This window comes from Gallus gallus, chromosome 11, assembly GCF_016699485.2.
Source record: "Gallus gallus isolate bGalGal1 chromosome 11, bGalGal1.mat.broiler.GRCg7b, whole genome shotgun sequence".
Lineage (NCBI taxonomy): Eukaryota > Metazoa > Chordata > Aves > Galliformes > Phasianidae > Gallus > Gallus gallus.
Window position 1 is genome coordinate 94767 of NC_052542.1, and position 21882 is coordinate 116648.

General features: G+C 36.8%; 1 protein-coding gene across 2 annotated transcripts in view; it reads right to left on the minus strand.

Moving 5' to 3' along the window:
* Positions 1 to 21882, minus strand: part of LOC415616 (ras GTPase-activating-like protein IQGAP1-like) — a 106692-nt gene that overhangs the window by 55305 nt on the left and 29505 nt on the right. The window contains exons 2-5 of one of the 2 annotated variants that reach the window (XM_040645961.2): positions 15192 to 15314; positions 14116 to 14181; positions 13061 to 13116; positions 11294 to 11394 (exon numbers count right to left, since the gene is read on the minus strand). The gene's annotated coding sequence lies outside the window, so the exon portion shown is untranslated. The remainder of the gene's footprint in view (positions 1 to 11293; positions 11395 to 13060; positions 13117 to 14115; positions 14182 to 15191; positions 15315 to 21882) is intronic. The other variant, XM_046899567.1, reaches the window with a different exon arrangement.

Here is a 21882-nt window from a genome sequence, read left to right on the forward strand (position 1 = left end):
GATTTTACAATTTTACCTTGTCCTTCTAAAAAGATAATACAGAGTGTATTTCAAAGTACTGTGTGAAGTACAGAACACAGAAAGCATCCAAAACTACTATATAACATCAACTAAAAGGCAGGAAATTGCAAAGCCCCATTAAAGATTAGTTAATTACTTCACTATATTTACCTGGGAGAAAACAATGTGTTTTTTTGTTATTTTTTTTTCTCCTCTGCAGCTGCTGAAAAAATCAACGGCCTGTTTTGCAGGGTAAAATTGAGAACTAATAGTTTCCGAGCAGCTGCTGCACTTGCATGAAAACACTCAGCTTTTTGAAAGAGCTGGAAAAGATGTGGACCTTCACCTGCACTGTATTCAAGTAATTCAAGTATGAGATAGCTGTAGCATACCACATTTCCCACCAACATATGAAGGAAGAGAGTTGGTATAAAATTCAGTTTTTGCCCTTTAAGCATACTGTGTGTTTTACTATATTAATTTCGTTTGCTGGTTTTGTATCCTAGAATTTGGACCTGGAATTGTTAAAAACATTTTGCATTTCCACCAGGACCTCTCATTAGAATTCTAGTTTCAAAACCCAGTCACTATACTTAGCTTTTGAAATACCCAATATAACCTTTTCAAGTAGGTAAAATGACAACGGTCTCTAAACTGACTGTGGAGAGAACCATGGACAGATTATTTAGAAATAAGCACAATTATAATGTTTACAAGGTACAATCACAGAGCAGCTTAGTTCTCCATTAAGGCAATCAATCCAGTGTGTAAAACTGAACAAAGCTGAAAATCAGGTTATCACAACAATTACTCAAATGTAGCTCAAACATACATAAGTCAGATGTAAGTCTTTAAAAGAGACAGAATTCCAGATTTTCAATACATTATCTACTTCCACAGAATATTTCTTCTCTTCAAAAAATGTTTTGAAACCACTTAAAATACATAGCTGATAATGAAATTGATCTATACTTGTAAATATTCCAACTTTAGGGTCAGTGGTATTACTTCAGTGTGTTTCTTCCTGAAGTTATAGTACGTAGGTTGCTTCCAAAGCAATGCCTTCTATTTATTTCCATGGAAACTACGATGAATACAGAGAACACAGTAACATTATTTGATTGATCAGATTCTCAGCTATAAAATTCTATTTCTCAGCAGTCACCACCACTAGCTACGCATTTTTGTCAGTGATGAACAAGAGCCTGCATGCTGCGCTCATTAAAATCTGCTGCAGCGGAGGTGACCCACTGCTGCTGTCACCACTGCTGAAACACAACACCTACCACATCACTGCGCTCACATCCACTGTTTAGTCTCCATAAACATTCAGTAAGTGTCAATGAACGTCAATGGGTACGTTTTTTTTGTCCTGCATTTTGTTCCACACCTTTGCTTCCTACAGGCTTCTGTGTCAGTTGCCATTCTGTCAGACTGTCCCTCTACTGCCACCTGTCACACAGCAACAAAATGTAACGGGATAGTGGTGGGAACCTTCAACCTCTCCTGCCGCACCGCCACCATCTGCCTCTGACACCGTGGGCCAACATAATAAAATAAAAGGCATTACTTCTGGAGCAGCTCTCATATTTAATTCAGGGAAAGAGAGGATACCAACCACATATCCTGGGCTCCTAAAGGTACACACAGGACACCATCTAAATACTAGCATAATGTGTGTGTATGTTTAATCAGACAAAGTATGTACACACAAATGTAATTTCAACTTGCTGTACTTACGTACCTACCCTGTAATATGATAGCAATGTTGCTATGGGAACAGGTTCTCAACAGAAGTAGATCACTAAGCAATGACACATGACAAGCAGCACAGTTTTTGATCCTTTCTGCACACGTTAGGGTGAAGAGCAAACATGCCAAAGCTTAAGGCTAACTGACATAGAAGATTCTTGCAGTGATCACTCTGCATTACACTTTTAAAAAGGACTCTACAAAGCACTAGTTGCTTATGGCTACAGCCTTGCAAGGGTATAAAAACTTTTTTCCCCTTATCTTAATATTATTTACTTTTTATTTGTAATTTCCTGTCTTATTATCAAGCCCTTCCCTTTTTTGCTTTGTTTCCACATAAATGCATTTTAAATGCTAATACTTCTTTCCATTGAATGCTTCTCTTTCTCTTTGTGTAAATTTCTTTCGTGACCTTTCAGTCCTCCTTTGCACATTCTGCAGCCTACCTTTCCTCAGAGCTATCCCCCAACAAAACACACAGTGTCTATATGCAACTCCTCCAACAGGGAGGCCTCTGTGTGTGCAGAACCACAGTAAGATTGGTATTTTCCTTCAACAAAACAAATAGGAAACCAAATCACTTGAATCAGCAATTCATCAATAACAGCAGATACCGTGTAGTGTTGTGTGGAAATAATTTGAGGTGACCTACAGAGAAAGGGAAACTATGTATTAAGATGATAATCTTATGCAACATTGGTTTGGGATAGGTTTATATCACTCATAAGATCGTTCTCTTAGCTTAACTGGTGTGTCGAGTGAAAATGAATGTCAAGTTGTGCCCTGGATATTGTCCCACACCCTTATAACATGCACTGATGGTAGACATGGCTTCGGCATTCTTAGCAGCAGGTTACAAAGCTATCTCCAACACTACCATTTTTTCTAAATAGATACTGTCACTGCTTTTTGTCTCATACAATAAGTGAACTTTAGCAAAATGAAGTACTTTCTCATTTGCTCTTTCAAAAATACTTAAGAAGTTCTTTCGACTGTTCATTTTTTCCTGCGATGTACAGTAGCGGGATGCTTTACATAACCGATGCTGTACATAAACTGATAAGTGTAACCCTTACACCCTTACAGTACAGCATTCCAACAGCTCTGAAACTCTAAGGTGCACAAGCAGCCAACAGAATAAGAATAGCCAGAGGACAATGTTAGTGTAGCAGTATTCTAGAAATTTCCTTCCTTAATTCCTTCCTGTCATACGTCCATTAAAATTTTATTCTAGATTTTTGTAGATATTTCATGTCTGCTTTTTCTTTTGAAAACCTAATACGCATTGAAGCCTATGAATCAACAACTCACACAAATAGGATCCCATCCTTAGGCCTGGAAGCCATACTGTAGTCTATTTGACATTTCAAACCATTAGTCAGACATTGGCAGTGTCAAGAAAACTTCATGTGAAGTGGAAAGTAACATTTCCAGTTTTCTAATTTCTCCTTGTTCCACAATTATTTTCTCTGCGTCAGCATTCTCTGGAATTTAAGTCAAATATAGAATTTTTAAACTGCCAATAGCTAAACTTCCATCTGCAGTCTGAACAGTCAAGCTGAGCTCCTTCTGCTACACATAATACTTTCACCACCATTACTAATAAATATTGTGAAATTAGAACTCTGCAGACATTTTCTAACGATCTACAGGCAGAACAGAACAATTTGCTCTTTCACACTTTTACTAATACTCCAATTATAAATTTCATACAAATGAATTCTGTAAGGTAACAGTTTTAAATCTCAGAGAAACGAAATGAGAGAACTAAATTAATATGCTTGCATAATAAATGTTTAAGAACTGTGAGTATAATGGCATGTCTATAAGATTATCCACTGAACAGTTGAATAGCACCAGTTTGGCAGAGCAGCAGCCACCAGCTATTTGGCTTTGCATTATGCAGCAAATAATATCTTCTGGAAAACTGTCCCAGCAAAATTACTTTCCTATGACGTATGGACACTCCAATGAAGTGATCAGTTCTCAGCCCCTACCCGGGCTTTACGAGTGAAGCATAGTCTGCCACTTTGAGCAAGTGTGGAATTCAGCACTATTCTATAGAGAAATTCCCAGTTACAAAACAATATTCCTCAAAATATTGAACAATGTTAGCTATGTGTTTCTGCCAGCAATAAACTACACCCTGCATGATGTGCTTATAAAAATCTGCATCAGTGGAGGTAACCTACAGTCACCACTGCTGAAAAGCACCACCCACCACCTCAGTGTGCCCTCATCCAGTCGCTGGTCTCCTTAAGTGTTCAGCAAGCATTGATGAGTGTTTATGGAGGAATTCCACATGGAGGAATTCAATTCCACACAATTCCGTATCATTTTGTCAGACTGCCCCTCTGCTGCCATCTGTCACAGGGCAACATGTAATGAAATGTTGGTGGGAACATTCAACCCCTCCTGCCAGACCAATATCCACCTCTGACACTGTAGGCCAACATAACAAAATAGGAGGCATTACGCAGTCAGCAGAAGTAGAAATAAATACCATCTCTTCACTCCACTGTAAATACACACAGTATTCCTGAACACTTAACGTATCAGAAAATCCACTAACTACCCAAGTGTCGTGTTGATATAGCTGCTTTCATAATTTTGCAGTGTTTTGCTGCCTTTGGGAGATTTAACGCTAGATGGCATACCACACCACAGAATGTGTAATGAAGTGTAAGCAAACTACATCAGAGCAGTCATTTAAAAAGCTTAAATCAACAGAGCTACACTTTTGTACCTGTTCCTTCTCTTCTTTTTAAAAGATACATCTGTTTTTCATGTGAGGCTGAATGGTACGGAGGAAATATAATAGTACAAAATCCAATAGGTCAACCTCTGAAAAACATCCTTGGAGAATGAATGCCATAAAATATTCATAGGTAGATGTTTCTCTTCAGCTTACCACTAAATGAATTCAGTCTGGTTTGGAACACCTCCCATACGAGGACAGGCTGAGAGCTGGGGCTGTTCAGCCTGGATAAGGCTCCGGGAGACCTGAGAGCAGCCTTTCAGTATCTAAAGGGAATGTAAGAAAGAAGGGGACAGACTTCTTAGCATGGTCTGCTGTGATATGACAATGGTGAATGGTTTCAAACATAAGGAGGGGAGACTTAAGCTAGATAGAACGAGGAAATTTTTTATATAGTAAGTGTGGTGAGGCACTGGAACACACTGCCCAGAGAGGTGGTGGTGCCCCATCCCTGCAGACACCCAAGGTCAGGGGACAGGGCTCTGTACACTGATGGTGCTATGGGCATCCCTGCTCGCTGCAGGGGAGTTGGACTAGATGACATTTAGGGGTCCCTTCAACTCAAATGATTCTAAGATTATAAGGCATATTAAATATCTATTACATTAGCTGATGCAAACCTATACAAAACGTTATTTTAACTCACAATTTATAGCATTAAACATAACTACCAAATTTGGAACTCAAAATTGATTGCAACACTGTGACCTTTTCATACTATCCTTTCTTCATGAAGGAGCTGAGATTTCAGCCCCAAAATGCAAATCTATTTGTGCAATTGTATTCCAGATGCTGTGGTTGTGCACTGCAAGCATAATTTTTGATTCTAACATTTTCAAATCACAGTGGTTCTTATGCTGAATGCTTTACTGCTCAAAGTTTGGAGCTTCCTAGGCCACCAGTAAGGGCCCCCAGTAAGTCTATTTTTAGATCTGTAAATAAATACCTATGATTCACCTAGGTATTGTATTTGTGATGCAAGCTTGCAAAAACAAAAACAAGTTTAAATTAGACCTGTATTTCACATGCTTGGAATCATTAAAGCAGGAATCTGGCAGGTAGAGTAGTTTTTTTTAAGCTATCCTTATGTCTGATGCATAAATCCTATGCAGGATACTCAGTGAGTAAGAACTAAGTGCTTCTTTTAACATCTACCCTCAAGAATAAAAGAGAGAGCCCCTTCTTTCCAAATGAAAGATCTCATAGGGAAACAATTTGGTCAATCAGTGGAAAGTAATCCTTACAGATACCTTATATAAAAGCAAGGAAACGAGTGTTGGGACATATGACAAAATGTTATTTTTTTCAGTAGAACAGAAATAAATGTTTAGAACTCAATTTCATCTAGACAGAGACCAAAACCTACCATGTTTTAAATAACACTGTAATTGCAAGACAGAAAAGTTATATGGTTGCCATGGCTGCCTTCAAATGCCTTCATACGCTTTCATTTCTTCATATTTAATCTCACCTCTGAACTAACTCTGAATTTATCTGTTACTGCTGTATCGGCCATTTTTTCTTTAGATTGCTTAATCTTCTACACAGGTAAGGCCAGATAGTCTTGGCATAATAAGGCTCACTGTTCAACATATTAATTCAACATTTTACTCTTTCCTATCTTTGTTTTTGACATGTACTTTAGCACCTAGCTCCATACGCGATGCAAAAATAACAGTGGTTAAGCAGTTAAAGCTGTATTCATTTTCTTAACTTAGATTTTTTTCTTTCTGGTTAGATACTCAGTCTAGAATAAGACTTCAGCAGTAAAACATATTTTTATCCACTAACATAGGCAAAAAAGCCCATGGTGTTCAAAGTACAGTTAGGCAACTAACATACTAACCACATCTATTTTGGTATTGCATCTTACTGTATCACTCAAGGAGGACAAACAGTCAAAAATAACTTTCCCTCAAACACAATAATCAGGCTTGTATTTGATGTTGAAATTACAGGTGGTTTTGCATCGCAAACAACTTTGTGGCAGTCTGAAAATACAGGCTTTTTTCACCCTCAATACACACATGCTGATTTATGTTGTCATTTTGGAAGAAGGAAGTTTCCTATGTATTTAAAACAAAACAACCCTTATTAAAATGTATTGGGACTCCGAAATTACAAAGTAGAATCTGGGATACCATCATCTAAAGATAACCTTACTCCTGTCATAATTCTGTGGCTATAACCAGAGTAAATCTCTTCACTTCTGCTATTTTTAGAGAAAGATGCTGCAGTGTACTGCCCATCAATGGGATTCAGTTTCCAACACAATTATGCCCTTGTTCAGACAGATCAGTACATGCTATTTTTTTCCTGTAACATTAAAGCCAAAATGGAAGTTTGAAGACTGGTCAGCTTCCTCATGAGTATCTGATGCTTGGAAGGTTAGTAATGAAAGGGCAACCTTTGCTGTGGGGTTGCCACAGTATTATGGTGCTTTTACCATATTTTATATATGAATTATTTTTTATTTGTAGCTTTATGCCGTAAGACTGATTATAAGAAATAAAACACAAATGATAAATTTAAGGGAGTTCTATATCTCATCTTAGCATCCAGATACACATGTTTACATAAACTGACAATGATCAATCAGTTTGGGAAGTCTTCATTTTACTTACTTCATTCTAGTTACTGAACATGTTAAAAGTACAGCACTGTGACAGTATCAATGAAATCCACAGGTGCAAAGATTCAGAGATAATACCATAGACCTGGATTAGTGGCATACGTCTGTACTATAAGGAGAGCGCTCTAGACTCCGAGGATAACTTCTGCTAACTACTCTAAGGTTACAGTAGTATCAAGCGTACGGTACAAAAACATATGCAACCTTTAAACAGTTAAGAAAAAAGATCAGGAAATCAAGAATGACCAGCCAAAATAATAAATCTGTTTATTTCCTACTTTACCATTTCAAACCCAGATTTTCAGCCTCCTGTTATTAATTAAATATACAATTATATGTTGAGATTTCTCAAAGTCAGCAGTTTCCATTTAGGACAGAAAATAAAGTTTCCTGAAGTGCTGATCAACCAGCAAGTTTGAATCAGTTTATGCATTTAAATGTTTAATGTCAGGGTCTAAATATGCATTAAGCTATGATCTTTGATGCAGCGTGGAGAATATTAACACAATACTTTTTCCTTAAAACATAGCTGTAAAACACACAAACAAACAAAAAAACACACAAAAAACCAGTACTGTCACCTGGCCTCTTACTGCAGGCACCACACTGCACTACTACTGTACTTACAGCAACAAAAACTCTACAGACTTGGCAACATAAAAGCAGAATCTTGTGGCATGCAAATTAAGTGCTATCATTACATTTGTATCCTTAACTAAATTCTTTGTAGCCAAAGAGCTGGAAGATTTATCCTGACAATACTGATTTCCCTCTTTCACTGTAAAGGGTGCATTTCTCTTTAACATTCAAAGCGTATAAAGCAGAAGCTGGAATACTCATCACAGTGCAAAATTAATTATTGAGGAGATAAAAGAAGGCAGTGTACCTGACTGGATAAGAAATCTGTCCTCGGTGATAAAACACTTTTTGTTGAGTGAACTCTAGATACCCCAAACTGACATGATGGCCTCAAGTTGTGCCAGGGGAGATTCAGGTTGGAGCTCAGGAAAAATTTATTCTCTAAAAGAGTGGTCAGGCACTGAAACGGGCTGCCCAGGGAGAAGGTTGAGTCGCCAACCCTGGAGGTGCTCAAGAACAATTTTGATGTTGTACTGAGGAACATGGTTTAATGGGGAAACATCGGTAGTAGGTGGAAGGTTGGACTGGATGATCTTGCAGGACTTCTCCAGCTGTAGGAATTCTATCATTCTATGACACACCTGAAGCCTTTTCTCTTGTTTGCAAAACAAACTCAAATAAACCTTGCTTGTGAAATGTTATGGAACCAGAAAACAGACTTCTGTGAAAATATTTTCAAAAGGTATCTGCATGAACAAATGAACAATTGGCATTTGGATAGTACAGGACTATGGATAAAATGAATTTCTGAAAACTATTTTGCTAATCACATTCCTGCAATGTTGCTGTCCTGGAGAATGTCTAGATCAAAGCATCTCAAACGCATGGCATCAGTTCAAGCTGCTTCTTATGCTGAAGCTTCTTACTTATCCTATGGTGAACAATGCAGTTGTCATTTCTTCTCTATCATACCTGAATTTATCTTACTCTTCTGAGGAAGTAAGCTTGAGTATACTTCATGCAGCTATAAAATTACTAAGTATTTGCTTTTAGTGAGTTTCAATTTAACTTTACAAATTGTGCTTTCTATTTCTGCACTCATTGCATACTACATATATAAAATACATATTTTTCCACTAAAGAATTACTTGTTCTCATTCCTTTTCCTAAAATAAATTCAAGTTAAAGTACATTATTACGGATGTCTAGAAAAGAAGAACATGTAGATCTAGAACTTCCAAGTGTTATTTTCCTATTTAGGTTATTCATTATGACTTAAAAGGTTTCACTCTGGAATTTGCTGAATTATATCGCTATGGCAACATTGGAGAAGTTGGTAGAATTTTTGGAAAGCTTCATTACCCAGACTTTTTGCAGTATGACAAGCTAGCAGTTCAGTTCTGGGACTCGTTGCTTACCACCATCAAGAATGAGAGACTAAAATAACAATGCAAGGCACTCTGCTGCACACCACGGATATTCACCCGCTGAAAACTGGCCTAGCAACAAGCTAGAAATCAAAGGCAGAACACTCAAGACTGCAATGAGCAAACTGCCAGTACCTTTTTCTCTTTTTCAAAACAAATGTCAGTAAACTCCCTTAGTTTAGAACAGCATGCAGTGGCAGAGAGAGAAACATTGTGAAGTGCTGAGATACTGTAAACTTACAAACCAGAACCCTCAAAACCAAAAGTCCAACAAGATTTTATCACCAGAGAAAGTCAGATTGGATATTATTTGATTATAAACTGAATTTACCGACAACAGTGGGATTTTCATTCTGCACAGCAAACATTTTCTAGTAACTTTCTTTAAACTTTTAAGTTTAAATAAAAAGGAGCTACTTGTTCAGGACGAAAGAGATCACTAAGTGCCAAAAAAGCCCAGTATCACCGTATCCTCAACAAAATGCAAATGAATATATTTAAATATCTAATACCAGATGGAGAGTTCACTTAGACATATGTCTACTATACCAGGCTTGACTGAATAGCATATGCCACAAGGACGTGTCTTGCATTCATATGCACATGCAAGTAGTGCGACACTTTGGTTGGTTTTGGGTTTTGTTTTTTTTTTTCCAAATTAATATTTTAAAGGGTGTTTCAGAAATGGTGGAGCAAGGATGAAGAGTGAATCATTAGTTAGATTAGTCTTTGGCACACTCATTACTTACGTTTAAAAATCCTTCCCTCTCTTATAGGTCTGTATAATTCAAAGAATAAAAGGCAGGACTATGGATAAACAAAAAGTATCAGGGAGATTTAGAAATAGAATCCAATTAAAGTCCTGCCAGTTCAAAGCCACTGTAGACTTCATTTAAAATTCATATGTTTAAAGCCACAGAATGTAAGCTTCCAGTTACATTGAAAGCCATGACATCCAATAGCTATTGGGACTCAAAGGAGGCTGTAAATCTCCACTCTTACATGCACATTTTAGAAGCTGGCACAGCTGCCTTGCATATTGCCTCTCCTTTCTACACTTTGGGAAACTGGAACCACAGTTTTGTACTCTCTGTACTGAACTTTCACTGTACTTAGTCATCAGTGAAGGCTGTCACTATATACTCTCTTTGCACAGTTCCATGCCAAAAGACAGAACTATTTATGAACCTTTGTAGAAGCAGAGGTTAAACAGGGATACCAACAGGAATTGAAGGTGTCTTAGAATTCAGGATCTTAAGCAGAATTCTCTGGGCAGGATGGTAAACTGTGTAAGTCCTAGACTATCATACCTAGCAGAATAACATAAGCTGTGATGGACTCAATTCAATTTCTTTTATTTTCTTTTCTAAATAGAAAACTAATTTGAAAAAGGATCCTGTTTTCTGATTCCTTTTATGATTTTCCATAACTAAAAGTTCTCTTTAAGGTCTTTCCAAGAAGAGAAGTGTAGCTGAAATTTTTTTCATGTTTCTTTTTGAAGCATCAACAAGTAAAAGATAACGTATTTGCCTATATGTCAATGTGGAAAAAATCCCTGGAATACCTATCTATGATGGTGTTGTAGCTGTGATGATGTAATGAAATAGGAAGAATTATTTTATCTGACTGTTACCTCAGTAGATGATCTGATATAGTTGGAAAGAAATAAAACAACCGAACAAGTAAGATTTCACATTGTACAGACATGTTTGATGGATTATTTTTCCCATATGGACCTTCTACTTCCCCCCATACTCACTGCTACATATTGTCCCACTCCAACCTTCTTCCTTACAGAGCTGCAGTCCCACCACTCCATAGACACTCTACCTTTTCTTTGAAATTCTAAATGCTTACTGTACTTAGGTCACTCGGAGCAACTTTTTGCTGCCTCTGCTTCACATTTGAGGGGCTGCACCCAAATTGTAGTTTTCCCCCAGTCATAAATAGTTGCATATAATACTTATTATATATAAAAATATATACAATATATGAACATACACTTTTAATAGATATTTTATTAGAAATATCTCGTAGGTTCATGACTTGTTTAGTATCTTACAAGAAGCTGCTTAGACCAAGTTTCCTGTTAGAGCTTACTTTGCCCAAAGACACATTGACAAAGTGAAAGACTATGTAACTTACCAGAAGTGCTAACTTGGAGAATACTTTCAGTATTGCTTCTTTGGTGAACTGCATTCATTCATACTCTGACCAGATTAAGAGGCAAAGGCTAGGTCTCAAATCTGCAAAAGTAAATAAAATTCTGTTTGGATGCAATAACACAGTTGTAGAATTTCTTACTTAAATTTCATTGTATTTCCTGGTATGAATTTAATTCTGTAAAATATGATTAATATAACAATATACATTTTTTTAGTACGTTGCTTTTACGTAGCCTGAAGACCGAGGGAAAACGTGCTCAGCAAACAGAAAACACTGAAGTATAAAGTCAACTTGGTATATAATGCTAACTAAAGTCAGACAAACCTCACTGTTAATTTTGCCTTAATGAAATAGGAATTACTTATCCTCATCTTCATTTTACTACTCATTACTACACAACACTTGATAATACAAAGCAATAAAACTCTACAAGAATATTTTATTGATGCATGTTTGTGTGTGGGAATCAATTCTACTGGTTAACAGTCAGTGTGATCTTTCAGGGTGTTATGATAGGAAAATATCTGGCTTAAAAAGCAAATGTTTTTCATGAGTGCTTGTAGCTTAACCATATTTAATGTTATATTCTTCTAAGGATCTCATAATTAGCCACATTATGATTTGCTGAATTCTAAGTTTAATTGGAATTTGGAAGATTGATGCAATACTCACATGCCAATTGTAACTTTAATTCTTTTTTCACAATCTTCTTTTTTAGCTCCCTCATGTCTTTAGCATTAAGCAGCCAGTTCAAGACCTCAAATGCCAAAGTAATTGAGAAACAACACATGGTTTGAGTTGGATATATTAGCTTTTAACTGGAAAAAAGCCACCAGAAAAGTACACCTGAACATTTCTACAGATTTCCGACAAACAAACATGCTAAAGTGAAATAACTAAGTAGCTGTGAAACAAAATCCCATAGCCAGAATTATGAGAACAGCGTAAGTTGTAGCTGTTTCTGTTCTCCATTCCACACAAACTGCTTTGGTAATCTTTCATGCTACTTCTATCTAGAGAAGAAATTTCATGGGTGTGAAGGACATACACACGAGAATCAAAATCAGAATGAACAAGCACAGACAGCATAAACAGATTTCTCCATTTTTCTGCCTAACAGATCTCACCAAGTTACAAACTGAAATGGTGTTTTGAGCCTTAAAGAGAGTTCTTTACGCCGTTTATACTTCAGAAAAAGAACTGTTAGGTAGATTCAAACTATTGCTCTTCTCAAATGAATAAAAACACTTTTCCATTCTCCCTGTCCTGTTTAAGCAGTTTTCCTTCTTGCTCTGGTGACAGTAAAATAATCTCCTGATTCACAGATACTGTATCATCTGGCTCATAATGTACAAGATTAATTTTGATATAATTGATTAGATATACAATACAAATCTAAACGCTAGAAATACTTAGCATTTTTACTCTCACTTATCTTTTCTGATAAACTCAATTGAATCCTCTTAGAAATGGAGATAATATTACTTGTCTATTTCACACCGGAGCAAAATACTTTTTGTCTAAAATGAAAATGTTGTTTTTAAGGTAGAATGTCTGCTTATTACTGTAACCACAGGTACAGGAAAAGACCTATTTTTAAGTTTAGTATGCATAATATAAAAATTTAAGTTTAAAACATCCATATAGTAAAAATAAAAGCAGTTAAACCAGCAATCTAATTTTGGACTTAGAAAGGGATGTTAGATAGTCTGATGTCCTATTTTGTCCTATAAAACAGTGAAATACCTTTAGAAAATAAGCCGGAGGTTAAAAACTTCTAGAAGACGTGGTTATAGATGCTCCTGGAATTAAAATCAATGATGATCATTAACTTAAATTAAAAAAATGAAATCGTGTAAGTTCAGGATAGTTATTAATGACTATATCTCAAAAAGAATATCACGTGACTGAAAAGGGTATTTTAACACAGCGTTAGAATTAAGTTCCTCTTTCTTTATCTGATCATGTCTGCCACATGCAAGGAAAGGCCAACAGGCAATGGATTACTGTCACAGACCTGAAGCCTTAGGTTGCTTGAAGAGATATTCTAATAATCCTTTACTCGTAGCAGAGATGATCCTAGCTTCAGTGTTAGTCATAGGAACATTCATTATGCAGCACATATTGAATAAAGAGGTTTGGGGTGAGATAATTATGCAGGGAGGGGAAAGCTTGTGAATTATTTAATGCTTGTGGTACTACTTCTCTTACTAAATAACTGCACAGTTAAACACACTGTATCTTTTGTACAGGGAGGTTATTTGGAAATGAAGTAACACTCAAAGAGAATGCTTAAATCAGTCTAAAGAACTCAGGAGCTCTAGGCTCTTGATCAGCCTATATTGTAGTACTCATTAATATCCATGAAGACATATCCAACTGGGATTGTTCAACGTTTTGCCATAGTTTTCCTGCTAATAAACAAATTAACCAGATCAGCATTAGTTTGCATAGTCCCCAAATCCTGCAGTATAATAAAAATATCCACTGAATAATCTCTGACAGAGTTTCATTAATGTAAATGCTGAAAAGTTCTGAGAATGTCTCCACGTGCTACAAGCAAAAGCTCAGAATGTAAGCCCTTTTTCATATGGTACTGTAAGTTAGATGGCAAAACAGTTTTTAAAAATCTGACTTAAGCCCTCACTCAGTTTCCCTCTTTTGTTATTTTAAGCTTCCACTTAAAAGATTAATAACAGCACTAAACAGGGTGTCTATGTAACAATACTAGAGCCAAAGAGCAATGCTCCAACTTGAAAGCATGTTGCGCATCTATTTGGTACTTGTAAAGCACATCTTACCTTTATTTTTGTTATTTATGTGCATTCTCAAACATTATTTTCTGTGAATTGCTGCTCCCTGTAAAACTACAAAAAATAAAAAAAGAAATGGTCACATTCTACTTTCTTAAGGTCATGCTATAAATTGTCACTCATGTTACCATGGAAACAGAGTGGATTTCATCATTATAATGCATGCAGCGATAATTGTTTTTATTTTAGTCCATGGATAGGTAGTTAATGGTGCCAGCTGCAGTTAGCACAGACACAGATTCTTGTCATCTAAGCACAAAGCTGCTGTCGGCTGTCACTGTGAGCTCCCCTAACCATCAGCAATTCATAGGGGAACATTTGGGCAGAAAGAAGAGCTGTTAACAGGCCTTAGTTCTGTGGCTGAAATAGATTTCCCTGCAGGAATTACGTTTTCATATGAAAAAGAAATAAACAAGCTACAGCAGAGTTCTTCACACTGTCCAGTCAGGTCACTGCAGAAAACCTGGTCTCTATGTGGCAGCTTATAATACTTACTTTATATCGAATAAATGTTCAGCTGCCATCCTACTGGCAATACTACTTTTCTCAAGAATGTACAGCTAGATATTATGAGGCTGCAGCTAACATAGGTCTCTATGCAATCACACACTTTAACCTTAGATCGACAGGTATTAAGTAAATGAAAATACTGCAGATCTGTGAATTTAGAGCCACTACGTGTACCCTCAAATTTATGCTTATTTAAAATACACAGGTAGTTACTAATATGAAACAAAATCATAAACAACAGCAATATAGGATAAGGGATAATATGTGGTATGGGATGACCCTAACCCAATCCCTACTTAAAAACAGGTTGCATCAGTTTTAAAATGCACAAACTCTAATATAAGCAGTAATGCACTGCAGGGCCATTAACAACAGGTAGGGAACATTGGATTTGCATGCCATCCTTCCCAAGATACAAACACACATACTGGTATTTTTCTCTCATATAGAATATTGAACTTGAGTTTTCCCTAAATTTAGTAAGTGTACTATACTTTCAGTTCCTCTGGATATGTATTTCAAAGTATTACAAAGTGGTTGGGTTTAACAGGGACCTCAGGAAGATGTGATCCATCCCCTCAAGCAGAGTCAACTCGAGCAGGTTGCCCAGGACCGTGTCCAGACCACATTTCAATGGTATCTTCATAGATTCCACAGCCTCTCCAGCCAGTGCTTCGCTGCCACCACAATAAAATCAAAACAAAATTTAAAAAAATCAAAACAAAGTAACAACAAGCACAAAAAAAACCACCCCACAATTTCCTTACTTTCAGAGGAAACCTCCCATGCTTCACTTTGTGCCCACTACGTCTTGTCACCAGGCAGATCAAAGTAATATTTCTGACCATAAAAGCGGTCCAACAGTGAGATAGGAGCACCTTACTGAAAGTATAACAGACGACTGGTTGTGGAATCTCAGTTTATGGATACACTGCAGGCTTCTGGCCATGATCCTGCTCAGTAAGCTCTAGGTGACCCTGCTTGAGCAGAGGCAGCTGGATAAGATGATCTCCAATGGTCCCTTCGTACCTCAACCACCTATTCTGCCCAAATATGGGCTAAGCATCACATGAAACAGAAGCAAGCCAAAGCCTAATGGAATCAGGTGTCCAACGTTGTGAGAGAAAAATGTTTTTCATAATAAATGTCAGTTAATTCCCTGAACTGGCTATTGTAATTTACACGATTATTTGAGGAACAGAAACCACATGTTGCAGGTCTTGGCACTGGACCAACTTACTTCTGCTTCAGTAATGTTCCACACAATTTGCTGAGCAACACGTGAAGTGTTCTTTCTTACTATACATTTAATACTGAAAAACTATCAAAACTTCCATTATTACTTTCACTAAGATTTGGCTTGCACTACAAAAGATTTATCACCAATCAGTTATTCTCAGTTCATGTTAATTTGGTTATAATTAATGATAGTTACTTGGAATATTATCTCGTCCTTGTAAGAGACACAGCTAAAGTGAAACTTAAATATTAATGAGCTTATTCTTTATAAGGATAACTGCAAAGCTTAATGTAAATTATTACTTAAGGAGATAATTATTACTTAAGGAGATGATTTCCTAAACTTAAGGTACTTCAGATCAATAGGTTTAGAGACTAACTATAAAGCACCAATTTCTGTGCTTAGTCTTCCTTGCTCAAAATGATAAAACAAATCATACAGGCCTGCATTTCCCTCTGATATATCCCTATGCAACCTGGTTCTGAAAAAATCTCCTAGAAATCAACAATTTTATATGAAAAGCATTTGGATTTTCTTGACAATTTTCCCAATTTTAAACTGACAAAAATGCTGTAATAAATTAAAACAGTTCCAACAAAAACAGATATGTATGCAAGGCATTCTGAAAACTGAATTATGGCTAGAATTACATTTGGAAATGTCTATTTAGAGGTCCCATCCATGAACACAGCAAATTATAACAGACAAAGTATTGATGGTGGTATGATTTTGAATACCAATAATGGCAATAAATGTTGCTCAACAGGTAACGCACAGCAGTCACTGACTTATACTGTTCTTCCATTGATCACTCATCCTCAGATCCAAGGAATTGTAATGTATGTATTCATAGCCAAGAGGTTTTACACAGCATCTCCCTGCATGCCTCCAATTATTGAGGTTTCCCCAACTCCTTTGGGATCCCTCACCCTGTACATATGTACCCTACTTACTTGGTATTTAGGTCACATCAACTATGCACACACAGCAGCACCAAAGAGGTCACCATATGTCCAAGAATTCCAGATATGTTTGTTATACATGTGCATTCTGAAATGTATTTAAAACAAATGAGCATATGTATATTTGTTCAGAAAGACAGTAATCGCAATTGTAACAATACATCAGCTACATTGTTTCAGGGGAAACATTAGGTTTGTTGCATAGACACTCCATAGTGCATATATATAGACAGCTTCCTAGTATATCTCCAGCAAATATGACAGCCGTATATTTTCTGAATGTTTTCCAGGTGGATGGCCAGACTGGAAAGTTTCTGCTGCAGTCCTATAAGCTATATTTGGTAATAATTCATTTTCCAGCAAGTATATATAAAACTATGCTAGATGGAAAAGCAACTTTCTAATTTTCACCCGTTTGAAAAGAACTCAGTAAAAAGAAAACTGAGATGGTTCTGTGCAAATGCTGCCTGATGCATAAAGCTGGCAGTGACTGCACAATGATCCCTGTCCTTCTGACCCTGGCACATTTGCCCACAACCTGGCTCATTTGCTCAGGCCAGGCACTGAGCTGGGGCTTGGAACAGAAACAAAATATGATCAGTGAGGTGGTGTTGGCTTGTTTTATTTTTAGAAATATATGCTATGAGCAAGATAGATAAAATGAATACACTGTAGAAGGAAGAGTAATTTAGACATATTTCAGCAGTCAGCTTAACTCCCATAATACTTTGTTATGGGTTAAACACTACATGTTCTGTCATAATTCTAGTGTGACACAACATTCTGTGTTCTAAGCTGAAGTTAATCAGCACACACTGTGTGGCAAAGACACATATAAAAACTAGGTAACAACAGATCATGTACAGTGATATGAAAAACAGTACTACAATCAGAATTTGGACAGAAATAGGTATCAAAAGTGGCATTCTTTTCATATTCCAAATGATCAGTATTGAGTTCAGTACCTTGATTTTTCCCTAGGAGTCTGCTTACCTACACACTTATAAGTAAAAACATGCAATATAGAGATATCAATGTAAGAACAGCAGGAAAAGGGATCTTTCTCCAAGAAGTAGCAGAACTGAAGCATATTAAAAAAACAAATTAAAAAAAAAAATAAAATAAAACAAAACCATTCTACCAAGCAAAAAAGCGATCTATGTAGTTACAGGTATGTTTTGATGTACTGTAACATCACACAAGGCTGAACAAGCTCAAAGACAAACCACTTGGAAAAGGCTCACCGGAAAATACTTCTGTAGCTCATTTTTGAACTGCCCATATGGGGCTGCATGCCATAATTTCTGAGAAAGAAAGTGAGGGGATCTATCTTGGTCTTTAACAAGGTTAAACACACACAACTTCAGAGAGATTATCCAGACGTCTGCCATCAGCTCCCTCCTGCTACATGGAACACATCAGAATGGTGGAGAGAACTCTGTTACACTACTATCTTTTATGCTTATAACAGCGCAGAGTAATGATTTAAGGTCCCGACTGGGAAAGAATTAAAAATAAATGCATCACAGTTATTAAATCAAACAACTATTCAACAAATTTATGGTATTTACACAAAAGTTACTTTATGAATAGTGACCGTTTCAATGTCACCTTTACCCTTAGAACTCCTGAGTAAGCCTTCACGGAACAGTGCAGATAATGGCACGCAAGGATCAGCTCTCCATGAAACTCAGAGAAATTTTGCATACATTTACTACATAAATAAACAAATCAGTTTGCTTTCTTCCAAGTGGTTTTTGTAAGCCTTTGCTAATTTTCTAGACAATTTTTTGTGCTTTCATTCTATTTCACTGTGCATGACAGGGTAGGAAATCAGCCCACACGTATCAAATTCACCTGGCCATCCAGAAAAACCACTAGCCCCCCGTTTTATTTTTCTTTTTTTTTTTAGGGGGGGGGGAGGGGTCAGGAGGGGAAAGACCTGCTATAACAGCACTGCTCCTGCCCTTGTATTTCTAACACTTTTATTTCAAGCCGTTTTCTTTCTTCACTCGTCCTTCTACCAATGTTAGCAATAGATGAGTTTTGATTACCAACATACTTATGCTTTACCTCACAAAGCATGCAAGAGCAACTGTAAGCAATCAGTGGTGACTTCAGTAGTTACTGCATTAACTTGCCAATAACTGGTAACCAATGGAGCAAATTGTACTTATATGACAAGCGTGACTGATCATCTCAACATGCAGTTAAATGGGGGATAAACAACAGTTTATACATTCCCCCCCCCCCCGTTTCTATTCTATAAGTAAACTTGAGAGATCACTATATATATATATAATTTTAGACAGTAATATGGAATATTTTCAAGCCACTCTCCTTTAGTATATATGTGGTGCTATTACAGATGGTTTGGAGAGACAGAATATTATTTATTAACATTTTAACACAGGCTGTCTTGTTCAGAAAAGTAAATTTGGTGTGAGGAAAAGAAAATCTCCCCTATCAGCTCTTAAAAAGATGCAGGTAATATTCTGTCTGATCAAAAGACTAGCCAATTTACTTCTGACTACATCCTTCTCTGACAGTGAATGCAATGAAATATAAGCCTGCAGGCACATGCTAGAGTAAAAATATTTTTAGATTTTCAATCCCCTGGCTGGATACAGCCATATTAAATATAGATTATCTTTTATGACTACAGATAATGCTGAATGAAATAAGGAAAAAAGTCACTGAGTAAGAGAGAAGTGCAGCAAGGAAGGTCTACCACTATGTAGACAGTACAGTATAAAGCTAACATATGTGTTCATTATATGAAGCAGAACAATAAAGACAATATTTCAGGGGTAGATATTTTGATAGCAATCATTTACGAATGTATTCTTACCCTAACTACATGACTGAACCATCCTTAAAATTGCAAGGCCTTGTTTGTAAAAGTCCTTCAAACATCATGAGACAGCAACTTATATTTACATAGCCATGCCTTGGGATATGGAGAATATTTAACACAGTTTTTCATTTTTCAAGTTGTTGAACTTGTAATTTTGAGAACTCACTGGTATTTGCACCAACTAAGCAAAATTACGGTTCCCTTGGCCAGCAAAGCAAGATGAAATAGTACTATTTTGATAAAGAATTCCAAATACAGCTTATTACTTTAATCAACATGAGAAGTTGTTGTGCTATTTAAATTTTCAGTGTATTGATACAGTCAGTAGAGCCTTCCTGTTATCAGCTTAGATATGTTTGTTTTTTTATTGAGGCTTCATGCCATCTTCCTTCGCTACAGATAGAAGTTATATTTTTAGCAGTGTATTTGCCTTTAGCATGAAACTGCAGATCAAGCAAACAGCAACACAACTTCCACTCTGAAGGAGTTAAGTCATGAAAGAAGTGAGATGAAACTGTTCTGCTTAAGTGAGCAACTGCTGGGAAGGACACAGTGCAAATTGTTTGACTGCACACTGAACAGTTCAGCAGTAGACGGGGAGAAAAAGAGTAGCCCCAGCTTTTCTCACAGAGCCTCGCTTTGAAGCCTTTCTGCCTGCAGCATACTGCATATAGGATGGTATGAAGAGAAAGAAGCTGTCCCAAGCAATGGCTCACAGTACACTGCTTTCAAGAGAAGAAGCAAGCCTTTCCCACGAAGATGCTTCTTTGACTAGTGCAGCACCCAAATTTACTAAGCCAATCTAGAAGCCTCCCTTCATTTATAAATCCAAATCCTTTTTCTGTATACACTAATGACAAATTAAAACACAATGACAGAGAGAAAAAAAACTCCCAAAGGCCCCCCGCTCTTTAGACACATTTATCTGTAATACATACGTCAATCATCTCTGACTGAAAAAGCCAGCTTGTGCTTCCAACACAGTAGTAATAACAAGGTGCCTAACTAGACAGCCAGTAGAATGATAAAAGTACTGTATACAAAAATTTAAAAAGTATTATTATTATTTTTTTTTTAAACAGAAATAGCTCTTTTCCTGAAATGGCATGGCAGACTCCTGAAACACAGATCAGCTGAGAGACACGGATAGTTCTCAGTGGACACAGCTCCAACTAGAATTTTCTACAGAATCAGCACTGCTATTTAGCAGTGACTGATTGAATTTAAGAGCTCTGCTCCAAAAATAATGCAGTTTGCACATTGCATAGAAACAAAAAAGCATTCAAGTTCAATATTCTTCTGCTGATGAAGATAGGCCATTTGGGTTGAAATTCTATAGTGAAGATTAACGTTCTTTTTTGTAAAGGAAGAATCATTAAATAGTACTGAAGCATCTACTGCTGCAGTCACTAGCACTGGTGTTTAAAATACTTCTAACTCGTGGTTCTATTTCTGGCTTTTTTTTTTTTTTCCTCCTCTTGTTTGAAATTTTGAAATTGTTCACAGCCAAAAGAGGAAATTGAAGTAAGCTTTTAAATCATCTGCACAGAAGAGAGATGGCCAACTTCTGAAGATCTAAGGAGTTAAGAAGAAAACTGTAAGCATACAAAGCCTGTTTGACTACAGAGGAACAAAACTGCCTGTGACTGATCAACTGTCATATACTTTCTCTAAAAAAATACAACCTTCAAACTTGTGGAAATTTTCAATGCTTCATAGTATAGAGGATATTGAGCATAATCCTTCAGCTCTTGTAGTAAACTTTGCAGAATTCCTCTCTTAAAATGTCTTCTCTTACAGCTTCATTTTGGCTAAAACATCCTGCCAGAGGCATCCCCCAGCTTCATCACACTTCCAAAGAAAACAGGTCTCAGCGTAGTAAAATTCTATTTGCAATGGCCTCTGCCTGGCTCTGAGCTCTTGGTTTTTGCTTTTTCCTTCCCAAGGGCTATTATGTTATCCCTTCTGTTATTGTTAAATCTGCTACCAACATCTGCCTGACGGGAAGTTCATCTGAAAACCTTACCGGTTACGAAGACGACGTAATCCTGCTCATCTTCAACACTGGTATAAACCAGCTGGAGTCAGTAGGCAGGTACTGGCTCATTCCAGGGCTGAATTTGATACTTTGTGTTTACATTAATTGTTTCACTATTTGAAACAAATGTTTATTTAAAGCTGATTGA